The sequence below is a fragment of the Sparus aurata genome, chromosome 1 (assembly GCF_900880675.1).
Source record: "Sparus aurata chromosome 1, fSpaAur1.1, whole genome shotgun sequence".
Classification (NCBI taxonomy): domain Eukaryota; kingdom Metazoa; phylum Chordata; class Actinopteri; order Spariformes; family Sparidae; genus Sparus; species Sparus aurata.
This window is the reverse complement of record NC_044187.1, coordinates 4,935,384-4,948,990: the sequence shown is the minus strand read 5'-3', so window position 1 is coordinate 4,948,990 and position 13,607 is coordinate 4,935,384. Positions and strand designations below refer to the sequence as shown.

Genomic DNA, 13,607 nt, shown 5'->3' with positions numbered 1-13,607 from the left:
TTCATCAGAGTGTGTGTGAGCTAATGTTTAGAAAACAAACTGGATGTTACTTGTGGCAACAATAGTGAGGACCCAAACGTAAGTCACTCTAGAGGCAGGCAGGGTAAAGAACAAAAGGCAAGATTTAATAACAAGCCATAGCAGCTGGACACTAGAGCAGGAGGTCGGAAACAGGGCAGCAGGACTCGAGGTTAAACTGAGGCCCAGGACTATGTCATGAGGCAGGTCTGGTTGGCTTTCAGAGAAGGGTACTGACTGATTATCTGGTAGTGGGTCAGTTAGGTCTGGTAGTGGGTCAGCAGGGATGGAAAACTCAGGGTTTGGAAAAGGTGTTGGTTGGGCTGCCAACAGAGAACCAGGGGCCAGAGGGGCATTGGCTGACCCAGGAACAGGAGCAGCGTCTGCAACGAAGACTGGGGACTGCTCCAACCATCTTCAACCCTACAGCCACCGGTAACTTTACTCTGGCTTCTGCCACACCTCCCTACCGCCCCCCTTGTTCTGTGGTTCGGTGGCACAGGTTTTAATTCCTAACATTCCCATTTATCCACCCAAGCTGCAGGCCGCCTCCACCAGTTCCACCACCGCGCCTAATGGGGGCCCTGACTCAGAGTTCTATTGAGTTCAAGGCAAGACCCTCCTTGATTTGCAACCTTTGAAGAGCCCCCTCACACCCAGCAACTGAATGTGTCATCACTGCCACCCTGCCCCAACCTCTGGCCCCACCCATATGTGCTCCACCCACATTTAGTAGTCTGGCACCTGCTACACCTCCTTCCCCCATCACAGACATTCCTGCTCCCTGCCCACGTGCCAACATGCCACCATCCACCCACAGCCCGCTTCCCCACGGGGTCAACAAAAGGGGGAGGCCAGTCCTCCATGAGTTTGGAATGATGGTATGCAATAACTTTAAGGAGGGTTGCACTGCATCTATTGCACATCTGGTCTTTCTGCGGTGGAGCCCATGCCAGGTCCACTTGCCCTCACAACCCCACCCATTTTGCCACCTTTTGGTTTCCACCCAGGCATGGAGGTCCTCCACGACTCTTCATACATCTCAGAAGTTCCCCTTTCCACCAAATTAACTGTAGTACCCAGCACATCCCTCAAATTCCTCTAATCACCCTTCCAAGGAAGCTACCTTCCAAGACTCCCTCCCAACTGGGAAGCTTTATCGTAACTCCTCCGCTGCACAAAGCATCAACTCCTCTCACTGCTCAGACACCTCAACCTCGCTGTTTGCAATAGGGCCCAATGTCGAACCTTTATCTCACACTTACCGTACCCCCTTTTGCTTCATCCATGTACCTCAACCCCCCTTTCCGTCGTCCAATGTACTCAACCCTCCATTCCACTCTCTAACGTACTCGTCTCTTCTATCTGTTCATCCAGTGTACTCTTTTCCACTTTTCCTTCATCCCCCTACCTTGACCCCCTTCCCTTTCCTCATCAAATCCCCTATTAATCCAATTAAAACTACCTTTATGCTAAAGGATGGCATGGTCATTGTTAGTGAAAATTGAGTTGGATAATTTAAATGTATGTTTCTTCATTGACCATTTCATGTCTGGGGTGGCTGTAGGTCAGTGGTTAGAGCAGGTCGGCTAGTGACCAGAAGGGCGATGGTTCAGATACCGGCTCCAGGCTGAGCTGCATGTCGAAATGTCCTTGAGCAAGATACTAAACCCCAAATTTTTCCTGATGTGCATTTGGCACCTTGCGTGGTGACTTCTGCCATCAGTATAGGGCCCTGGAATGAGCTGGGGAGGGAGGACCCTGCCCTCGCCCGGAGACAGCTGGGATCTGCTCCAGCAACAAACCTTGCGACCGCATAAAAGGGTTGAAGCGGTCATGGACAATGACATGACATTTCCTGTGTATTTACCTGTTGTTTTTAATTTAACCTTTCAAAAGAAAGTGAAAAATGCAAAAATATCTACCTCTTAAATGACAGAAGGATGATGATGTTGTATGATGTGTGATTGTGTCTCTATGTTTTCCCTTATGTGTGTATCAGAAGTCTTCTACTGCAAACAAGGGTACTAATAAAGTAACTTGAACTTGAAGAAAATCCCAATGAAACATGGACTTGCAGGAAATATGTACTTTTGTATATTATCATATCACAGAAAATTGGGAACTTTTGTACCATCTATTAATACTTTTGTAAAAATGTGGTCTTCAATGAAGCTGCCAGAGTGGAGGCGTTGTGTCAGGGTATCGTTACTGAGATTTCCACTTTTCAGGGGGTAACATTAGCATCACACCATTTACGGATTGATGAACCCTATTTAATCTAAAATGATCTTTTAAAAGTGAATTCATGTCCCAATGTGGTTGAGTGCTTTTAACATCAGACACAACAACACAATTATGTGATAAAGCTTCCATTTAATCAGACCTGAATACATATTCAAATCAAAAAAGCTGTAAATGTGAGAGAAATAACAAAAAGTAAAGTTTTGGTCATTTGGCCAACATACGGTCTGAGAGAAGAGTTTTTCTTTTAAGTCTTTCTTGCTATTTTCCATGCAGGATGATGAAATGTGAAGAATGTAAACAGAGTTTCCAAAGTAGATAGACACAAACAGCAATATAGACTGTTAATTATAGTGAGCTGTGAATTCAGTGAAGTAAAAATACAAATTCACGGGGTGCCGTTCAGTTCAGTTTGTAAAGGAAGCGTCCGAGGTACAGAGCCTTTGTCCTCGCTGCAGCGGCCCCGGGTTCGATTCCCGGCCTGCGGCCTGCTGCATGTCACTCCCCCTCGCTCTCATCCTGTTTCCTGTCACATCTTCAGCTGAGCTATCAATAAAGCCATGAAGGAAAGAAAAATCCAATTAAACAAATTCAGAAAATGAGCATGTGAATACAAACAAAGGATATTTGACTTGTGATATAAACAGTTACAACAAAGCTAAACAAACACAGTTAAACACAACAGTCTTGTAATAAATTCTGCCTTCATGAAGGTGATGATGTTCCATTCATGTTTAAACAGTTGTAGGTAGGTGTTGTGGTCATTTTTGGAACTGCATGTGTTACACACAGAGGTGTCTCTAATGTTCATTCTGCTCTCATTAATGTAAATGAGGTTTTAATTAAATATTGTTGCCCAAACGCTGTGTTCTTAGTCAAACCATCAGTGAAGAAAAGATCCATCAATACAAACCACAGAACCATGATGTCCTCAGTGGCTTTTGATAACTCTGCTGTACAGTGCAGATGGATCCTCCACAGCTGCCTGATGGTTTGTTCTGTAGAGGAATTAAACAGAAATTAAAATAGTTTGTTGAACAAATGGTGTAATAAGTAACAATAAACCTCAATAAATCATGAAATAACAGTTTAGAATAAAAAAAAGACATACAAAAAAACAGCAAAAAATGTTTGTTGACAAACCTTCAAACTTCATGTGTTTTTCATTTAAACTCAAACAGCAGCAAAGATTCTCCTGTGTGAGGAGCTGCTCACCCTGAGGCCCTGATGAAGTTTGTAGTCGCGTATACAACATTCTCCTCCTCGTTCCTGTGAGGCCGAGCTGGGCTGACGTCTGAGTGAAGAGTGTCTGCCTGGGTCCGTATGAATCGTACGCTGCCGTAGTGAAGTTCTTCTGTCTGCTGGTCACAGGGACAAGAGTACTTTTACATATTCCATGTATACAAACTCTAGACAAAGAAACCCTAACACAATATAATTAAACTACCTACTCAGCTTGTGTGCCAAAAATACATCTATAAAAACTCTACAGCAATCTCTCTTTCAAGGGATTGCTGGTGATAGCTTAAGTAGACGTATGCTTCCTTCTTTACGCTGATACAAAAATAGTTCCTATATGAAAGTTTTCACAACAAGGTGGAGGCGATGTGCCATTTAGTTCCATTATATTGGAGAGAAGGCCAACATGTACAAACATGTAGTTTTGTTTTTGGGTGAACTGGCCCTTTAAGGTAGTAAATAAAACATTAACTGTGCTGTAGCATCAAATCAACATTCAATTAAGTGAAAAGTGGAGAGTTTTCAGCCTAATTTGCTAAGACATAGACATGTGTGATCCTGAAGCTTGTATTTGTTATTACACTACCTACTGCTCACCAGCAGAGGTCACAACATTCATTCAAAACACATTTATATTTATGTCTAAACAAACTGAATAAACAGTCTATTCACCTGGGAGAAAATTCAGCCTTGAGCTATTATTGGTCAGGATGACAGACCCCCCTCTGACCAGATAGACAATACTGGAACTTCCTTTTTTCTCTCTATTCTCCACCTCTCTTCCCACAGTGCTTCCTGTTCTCAAAGTCTCATCTGGATTATTCTGGGCCTAACAGCAGTTGAGAGTTGCCAGCTGCATTTACAGCAGGCCCAAAGAACTTCTCCTCACAACAGCCATGTCCTGCTAGTATTCCAGTGTAGTTAATGCCAGCAGCTGCAAATCAAAGCTTACCAGCTAACTACACAATCCAAAGAAAACCAAGCCAGTTAGCACAGAACTGCTATCCTTGCAAAGGAACAGAGCAACCAGTTTCCTCCAACTGCTGTCTTTCATCAGACCTTGCACAACAAGAACAGCATTGTTCAACATTGGAATCCCAACCTTCTCCTACTTGGCTCTTCAGCCAAGGAACCATCAGCACCTTTTCTTCAAAGACTGGTAATGCTGAACTGGGCCTAGATAGCACACAGCATAGTGTAGCAGTATGAAGGAGTGTTTGATGGGTTTCAGCTGTGTGGCTCTTTCCAGCCAATCACTGTGAGGGAGCACCTTATTAAGGCAGGCATAAAGGCAGTGCCACCACAATCGCATAGCACAGCTTAGCACAGGACTTTTAGCTCTGGTTGATGGAACGCACATGTGTTAAATCAATGTTCACTGTTTGGATGTTAATGTGATCTCAGATCAGGTTATTGGTAGTTTGCTTTGCTACACGGCTAATTTGACATTAGTAGAATTATTCTTCACACAGAGTCTTTGCATGCAACCAACCATCTTCTATAATCATCATGTCACACACACACACAGTCCTTCGGTCTGAAGCACATCACACCCACATGTGATATCAGTGAGCACATGATGCAAGAACCACCATTGTTTCTTCTTTGTTCTGCCACACACGCACACTCACACACGCGCATACACACAGACACACACCTGTATATATTTAATAGTTTATGTGTTTTCATATTTGTGTTAAATAAAAGCCTTTTGAACCTACATGCTGTCTATTCAACTTGTACAAGACTGAATGTTGCCAACCTCTACTTTGTCAAGGACTCCAACATCCTTTCAACCATTGCTAGCTGTTATAGTCATTTTTGGTTGTAATTATTAAGTTATTGTTAATCAGAGTTACAAACGGTTCAGTACCTATTTCTGAGACTGATGTGGTGAATTGGGTATCTTTTCCCATCTTCGTGGGTGGTGCCCTGAGGTGATCTAATGTGAATTGGATCTTATTTGTCAAAATTAATATTTATCCCTGATAATAATAAATTATTAATGATTCATATTTAACCCAAAACCCAATCAATCTTACACTGCTTATAGTGCCCCATGTGAGGCAATGTACTCAGTCATTCATAAATGTGTTATATTAATTTCAGCATGGTGTTGCATGAAGCATTACAATTCACTTAGAGAAATAATAAATATTTATAAGTTTATATTATTACCTCATTCATGATGTAAATATTAACATCTGAGTTTAAATGTCTTCTCCAAAAACTACATAGTGCCCCTTTAATTTAACAGTTGAACCCTGTGATGGATTCATTGTTGGACACTACTTCAATTATTGTGGGTATTTAAATGAAAGTTCACAAATTTTGTAATTTTGGTATAACATTCTGCCCTTCCACTGCAGCAAATCCTTCACATTGTCTTAAATCGGGTCATGAATTGAGGTGCACACAGAAAAGTATGAGAGGGTGATAGAAGGAAAAGGAAATGATTCATGTGAGGAAGAAAGTAGATAAAGAAGGACAAGGTAGGATCTTTCTGTTTATACCTGTGCTCTGTTGTCTGGTCTCTCCTCAGCCTCAGACTGGTGTTGTGAAGACCTCACTCTTCTGACGAGACGATAAAAGGTCCGAACAGAGAAACAAACAAATGATGTAACTCATCGTAGACTTTTCTAGCATACATTCGTAAAATGCTCAAATGCACATCGAGAGAATAAATGGTTGGTGTACTCAAGGGATGTAGTGACTGATAGGCTTTGGTGTCAAAGATGAATTCATAAGAGTGACAAAGTGGTGGATGAGGTGCAGCAGAGGGCCACAGGTCAGATTCAAACGCAGGACCACTGCAGTCTGTATACATGAGGCGCTGGCTCTACCAACTGAGCTACTGGGGTACCTCAAAACATGTTCTTCTTAAAACAAGCTTGATATCAGCGGGACTAGAGTGCCAATAACTCTGTCATCTTACATATGTAAGTCTTTCCTTTGAGATGCAAAGTAAATTCAATCACAGAGAAACTGAACTGCTCACCTGATGCAGAAAAAGACAGCGAGTAGTATGAAGACCAGAATAACAGCAGTGGTTGAGAGAGCAACTGGTAACTTCCATGTAGCTGGAAAACAGTGACAGAGAACAAACACTGGAAGTTACAGGAATTATTGGGTCAAAATGTGACTGTATGTTGGACAAAAACATTTGAAGTGTGAGAGAAGGGTTTTTTTTTGACAAAGGTTTCACAAACAAAAATCTGATCATGTTGGGGAATTGATAACTCACCTGCCACAAACTCACCTGCCACAACAAGCAGCTGTAAGGTGGAGTTATGACGTCCTACTCTGTTCTGGGCTTCACAGTAATAATTCCCACTGTGTTCAGCTCTGAAGTCAGTGATGGTGAAGATCTGTCCTGATGCTTTTGGTGAGTCTTCGTTCTCCTTGTACCAGGTGTAATTAGCTGCTGGGTTAGCATCACTGCTACAGGTCAGAGTCACTGAACTGCCCTCCACTATCTCAGCAGAGGGACTCACTGACACAGAGGGAAGTCTTGGAGCATCTGAAGGAGAACATGTACAGAGAGACAACTAATCAATATTAGTCAACATGTTATTTTAGTCCCATTGTCAAGCTAAGTGACTTCCTCATGTTACTCACACTGGACGTCTACAAATAGAGATGAAGAGTTGATCTCTCCATACTGATTCTCAGACTTGCAGTAGTAGTTTCCTCTGTCCTCAGAGCTGATGGAGGAGAAATTATAAATTCCGTCTGGTCCTTGAATCACTTCTTGTTTCTCCTTGTACCAGGTGTAATTAGCTGCTGGGTTAGCATCACTGCTACAGTTGAGAGTCACTGAACTGCCCTCCACTATCTCAGCAGAGGGACTCACTGACACAGATGGAAGCTTTGGAGCATCTGAAGGAGAGATGTAAAAAGATTATTCTACATTAAATGTGTTATTACAGTAGTTCATATGCTATTTGAATCGTACACTGTGAACGGCTGTGTGTAGCACTGTTCCAATCTGGTCAGGAAACTGCATGAAAGATCTAAAGTCTCTTGGAGCTGCTCAAGGAATTACAGCTGAGAATGTGTGGCACAAAAACATTCGACTGGACAGATTTAAGAGATATGTTATCTCAAGAATAATACTCACATGTCACATTAATATAGATGTATTCAGACGTCCTCCTCCCCAGCTCGTTCTCAGCTGTACAGTAATACTCTCCAGAGTCAGAGGACTGGATGGAGCTGAAGACAAGCTGTGGTTCTTTACTGAGAGGTTGAAGGTCTGGATCTCCATTCTTCTTGTACCAGGTGTATTTAGCTGCTGGGTTAGCATCACTGCTACAGGTCAGAGTCACTGAACTGCCCTCCACTATCTCAGCAGAGGGACTCACTGACACAGAGGGAAGTCTTGGACCATCTGGAGGAGATATGAACATGTATTAATGGAAAATGATAACATGTTATCACATAAAATTGACTGTTGTGATTTAAATGTATCTTTCTCTGTTTCTATTGTAATTGTCTCTATTTGTCACAGTGGCTGTCTAGAGAGCTGATCGTGGAGCTGTCCCTGGTCAGACTCCTGCTGGTGGAAACTGACAGCCAATCAATAAAATTTGTATTTTTAGTTCTTTACACATGTGTCTTTCTGCAATCTTTAGTCAGTATGTATATGTGTTTTTAGCTGTTACAGTGGATCAAACTCACAGACTGAAGGAGAGCCGTAGTTCTCATGTCCTTTCAAAGCACAAGAGATGATGTCTCCAGGATAAACCCGGCCTTTAAAAGAAGATGTCTCCACCCCTGTGACTTTCTGTCCGTTCTTGAACCAGACGTAGGAAAGACGACCAGCTGGACTGCAGCTGCTGTGACACTTCAGCTCTGCCTCAGTATCAGACTGGTGGACTGTTATTCTGCTCACCTGCACCTGCAGAGCTGGATATGAGAACAAGAAACAATATTATTATCACTGGTTCTAACAGAAATCACTGATAGATGTACACACACGACAACACAACAGTTACTATTCCTAGAACTAGCAGTGAACATTAGTGCCAACACAACAGTAATTATTACACAAACTCATGATGATCCATCATTTTCAACATGTTCACTGTTTCTAAATGTTCTATGTTGATGTTTTACATCAGTGTGTGTTCATCAGTACCTGTGACAGTCAGAGTTGTAGCAGGTAAACTACTCCTCCACTCAAAGCTTCCTGTTGTGAATTTGAAGTGATACTGAGCTGAATCACTCTCTGTCAGGTCAGTGATTCTCAGAGTGGAGCGTCCTCTCTCTGATTCAAGGACCTGAACACGACCTGCAAACTGGGAGTCTTCACTAAGGTCCTCAGGCTGTGAAGGACTCTGCCACTGATAACTATGATGAAGACTGAACCAGAATTTAGATCTGATAGTGTCATAACTGCTGTAAGTGCAAGAAATGTCCACTGATGAGCCTTTGGAGGCACAGATGCTTCTGTCAGTGTAAATCACACTGTTGCAGGTTTGACCATCAACACCTGAAAGATAAAACAAAGTTTTGAAAATTTCTAAACCAGAGTTGATGAAGAGTCACAATGAAGGTCTCCATATTAAAATACATGTAGTTATCAGACTCCATCAGATGGTGTTATGTTAGTGTAGTAAACTCACACACTGGAGGAGAGGGGAAATCCTCATGTCCTTTAACAGCACAGGAAAAACTGTCTGCAGAAGCACTGTAGAATGAATAAGTAGAAGATGTTCCTGACTGAATTTTCTGTCCATTTTTGTACCAGATGTAGGAAGAATGATCAGGTAGACGACAACTGCTGTGACAGCTCAGCTCTGGACGGGAAGAAGGAAGTTCGGTCACCTTCACCTGGAGATCTGGATGTGAAGAAGGAACATTATTCTAGACAAACTGTCAACAAACACACACATTTATATTATTGTTGTGCAGATGTTGAACATTTGGAAATAATTACAACATGAATGAAACTGTTACCTGTGATCCTCAAAGTGACTCCAGGTGAACCAGTATATCTCCCACCTGGTTGGTTTGTTATGAACCTGAACTTGTACTCAGCTGAGTCGCTCTCTCTCAGGTCTGTGATTCTCAGAGTGCAGCTCTTCTCAGAACAACTGTACTCAACACGATCTTGATAATCTGAGTCTGTTCTCAGATCCACAGGTTCACTTCCACTCAGTTCAGTAAACCAGAATGTTTCCTTAACTTCAGTTTCACGGCCATATTCTTTGGATGGGTATCTGTAGGTGCAGCTTATTTCCACTGTTGATCCTTTTAAGGCACAGATCTCAGTAGAGCTGTAAGTCACTCCATAGTCATTCCGACCCTGTATCACTGTAACACAGAGAACATCAGAAACTACAATCAGACTCTAAACATCATCAGGAGACAGATTTTCACTGCAGTGAAGGAGCTTCAGTCTGTGATGCTACACTTCTCAACACACTGTGGCTCTCTTTACATAAACTTGTGTTTGGTGCACGAGTAAAGGCAGCCTTCAGACGGTTTTGCAAAGGAATTTTCGTAGGTTCAGTCTCTCTGGTTCATAGTAGTAAATGTGTCTGTATACATCTCCCACTCTGCTTACAGAGGAGGTAGAGTCACCCTGAGGTCATGATCGGGGTCACAGACTTCTGTGTGCTCAGAGGTTCCTGTGCCTTCACTAACCTTCATTATATCTCAAACGACACACACAAACTTCACGGTCGACCAAAAACCATATTATTCCTTCAATTACAATGTGACTTAAACAAGCAGTATTCGGTACATGTACTGTTGAGTTTTGTTCACCTCGATGGAGCTTCATTAAAGACTTCAACTCTTCTTTCTCACCTGTGTTAATCAGATGACTGAAAATTCATCAAGAGGCTTTTAGTCAGTCTCTGTTAGCTTAACTAGAACGGTACGTAAGACTTGATCTGTATCACACGTTTCTCTCAAGGTCTGTTTTAAAAATGGGTTGATACTGTAAATCAAGTTTCAGTGGTAATTGTGGCTCATGACAAAGTCGACAGAGAAATTACTTTAGAGAAATGTACAAATCATCAAGGTTTACATGAGAATATTTAAAGCAAAGGAACAGTGAAAGATGTGCACATGATCTCTGAGAGCACTGAGGACGGACATCACACAGAGGCTACAGTGAAGGAGCAACAATGTGTTGACACTGTGTACTTTAACACAACACTTAGAGAGAAGTACTTAGAAGCAGTGTTGTGGGTTACAAAGTAACGCGTTAGAGTACTCTAATTACTTTTTTCGTGTAATATAACGCGTTAGTTTCGTGCGTCAAGCAATCAGTAACTTCATTATTTTTTTAAAAAAGTAATCCGTTATTTTAGGAATTTCTGCAGCCTGCTTTTTTAACAGACAGTAATGTGCCACCTGCGGATGTGTCAGCGGAGGCGCAGCGCTGTGATGCGTCTGTGCTCTGCTGCTGACCTACGTTACCTGTGCGTGTGTGTGTGTGTTTTCAAACCCCTGGCAAGATGGCAGAGAGGACAGCTTTTGCATCGTGGAAGTACGCACATTATTTTCAATTCGCCAGCGAAAAGGACAAGAACAACATAACGGTAAAATGCACACTCTGCGTTGGTGAAAAGCTTCTGTCGACCGCAAAACATCACGACTTCTCGGTGCATTTAAAGGAGGCTGTGTGTGTGTCAGTTAAGTTGCAGCATGTGCGAGGTGCTGCAAATGGCTTTTAATTTTTGGTAACGCATGAGCACTCTTAACGCGTTACTTTTTTTCATAGGTAACGCTATAACGTAACTGATTACTAACGTTGTAACCTAATTAACTACTTTCCAAAGTAACTATACCCGACACTGCTTAGAAGAAAAGTGTGACGCATGAAACAATGGTCTGCTGGTTATCTTCCTGTGGTCAGGCTGCTGCAGAGTGTGAATGAGAACTGCAGAGAAATGCAGAACTCTGAGGTGTGAGCAACTTTTCTCACAGATAGAAAACACTGACAAATTCATCCTAAAGCAAGAAAGACTCAGAAATACTGATAAAATATCTGTCTAGCAGCTAAATACTCTACTTTGGTCTACAGAGAGATGCTAACTCTGTCTGTTGTTTGGTGCTGAGCAGGTAGTGTCCAGCTAGTTTTTAGAGATGTTTCACTGAAAACAGGAAACGAAGCTGATGAGAACACTAAGAGTGAACTCAAACAATAAAGTTATAAAAATAAAACAAAATCAAACTCTGTGAAGCTGACAGGAACTGGAGTCAGCTGATAATTCTCTGTGGCTTCATTACTACAAGCAGCACCTCCACGTTATTCTCTCATTTTAGTCACATTCTTAATACAAATTTGTGTGACGTACACTTGTTATTCATCTTGTTACTCTAATGTTATTTAATACTGCTTGACGTGAAAGACATGATAGAGATTCGTGTTATTTTTGAACTGTAGTTCCTGTGTTAATTATGCTATCGGAGCACATCGAAAAGCCTCTAACACCTACGAACGCAGGCTCAAGTTGAGTTTGGAGGAAGTTTGAACGATGGAGGAAGTTCCTCAGAGCGATTCATTTTATTTAACAGATTCTCTCTTTAGATTTTTCCATTGTTAATGTACAGTATGTACTGTCACTGTTCATCCACAGAAACACAGCTTTACTATCTCTGTGAACTGTTGCACATCAAATCTTTACTATGAAACCACCATGCTAACAGTCTTACAGTATGAATGTAGACGTACAGTACCTTGTACAGAGAGAAGGACGACAACAAATCCACTCGCTGCTGCTGTTAAACTCATAGCTTCACCTCACGTCTGTTAAATCAGCAGGTCGATCACATACATGAGAAGTACTGAATGTCAGCTCATCTCGCTAAACACTTCTACATAAAGAGGGAAGACGCGGTCACGAGACAGTTTGTCTCTTTCTGGTTGGTTCACTTGTCTTATACACACATCGAGGTGCTAACTGGCTGGCTTCCTTCCTCTTTATATTATTAACATGTATGTAGAGACGAACGCCTCTGAAATGATTCTTACTGTTGCTTTAAAACACGATGCATTCAAAAACGTGTACGTATCAGCCAATTGAACACTAAATGTGATATTGTTCCAAAGGCGAGGCAGTAGAACAGCAAAGGTTCATGAACTAAAGCGTGTTGAGTCGTTTTCAGTGGATCTGTTTCAATGCAAAAATTCTTGAAACGATGCCAAGGAAGACGGTGGGGAAAAAAGATTGTTTTGGTATGTGTGGACATGGCCTCAGCAGTCGGAGAGGTGTTTACTGACCCATCAACAAGACCTGCATCAACAGGGGAGACTCACAACCACAGGGCAGAAGACCCTCCAAGGAGTCAGACAGGGGGACCTACGTGGAGCTAGGAAGCAACGTTAGCAGGCTGGTGGCTCCCTGAGACAGGAGCTGGAGCAGGCAGGAGGTTAGCAGGCTGTTAGTGAAGTCAGTGACTACAAGTTGTGAGTCCAACAGCCTTGATCTTGAGTAGGGCTGGGTATCACCAGGTACCTCGCAATACGTTACTATCACATCACGATATCTGTGTCACTGAAGAAATTCAGAATTTATTGACTGCACTGAATCCATTTCACAGGAATTACAAAACATTGTCAATCAGTTTCACATAAATGACAGCCAAGTAAACAAAAAGTATATTGCACAGTGTCTCTTCTTAACACACACACTGACTACAACTATCATTGAATACCTATATGTGTGGGTTTCAGAGCTGCTTAAACCATTTTTTAAATTGTATTTGGTTGTACCCCTGTTTGAATAAAGATAAAGCTGCCCTCCGAAGAGGGGTGGTGGTGGGCCAAAAAAAGAAGAAAAAAAACCCCAAACATTTAAAAACATTTTCAAATATCGATATTTGGCACCAGTGTATCGATAACGTACCTCAAGACGAAATATCGTTATATATCGTAGTATCGATTCTTTGGCACACCCCTAGTCCTGAGCAGAGTGTCTTTGGGATTAAGTTGTAGAAAAACAGCCTGTTCACAGAACCTGTGATAGAGTTCAGTCTTTCAAGAATTAAGCAGTACTTCTTCAGCTCCACCATCAGAGATTTTTTCCCCACCTGGTCCATTGTTGGTCAGTTGGTATTGTTATGAGTCATGAAATGGTGAAAACCAA

At 42.0% G+C, this 13,607-nt stretch overlaps 1 long non-coding RNA gene across 1 annotated transcript; it reads right to left on the bottom strand.

Annotated features, from left to right (window-relative positions):
* Window positions 1–2,374: 2,374 nt before the first annotated feature.
* LOC115587703 (uncharacterized) lies at window positions 2,375–4,681 on the bottom strand. The gene is made up of 4 exons (XR_003985143.1): window positions 4,604–4,681; window positions 3,478–3,623; window positions 3,176–3,260; window positions 2,375–2,808 (listed from the first exon to the last, which is right to left on the bottom strand). It is a non-coding gene; the product is annotated as an uncharacterized LOC115587703 (long non-coding RNA).
* Window positions 4,682–13,607: the final 8,926 nt, after the last annotated feature.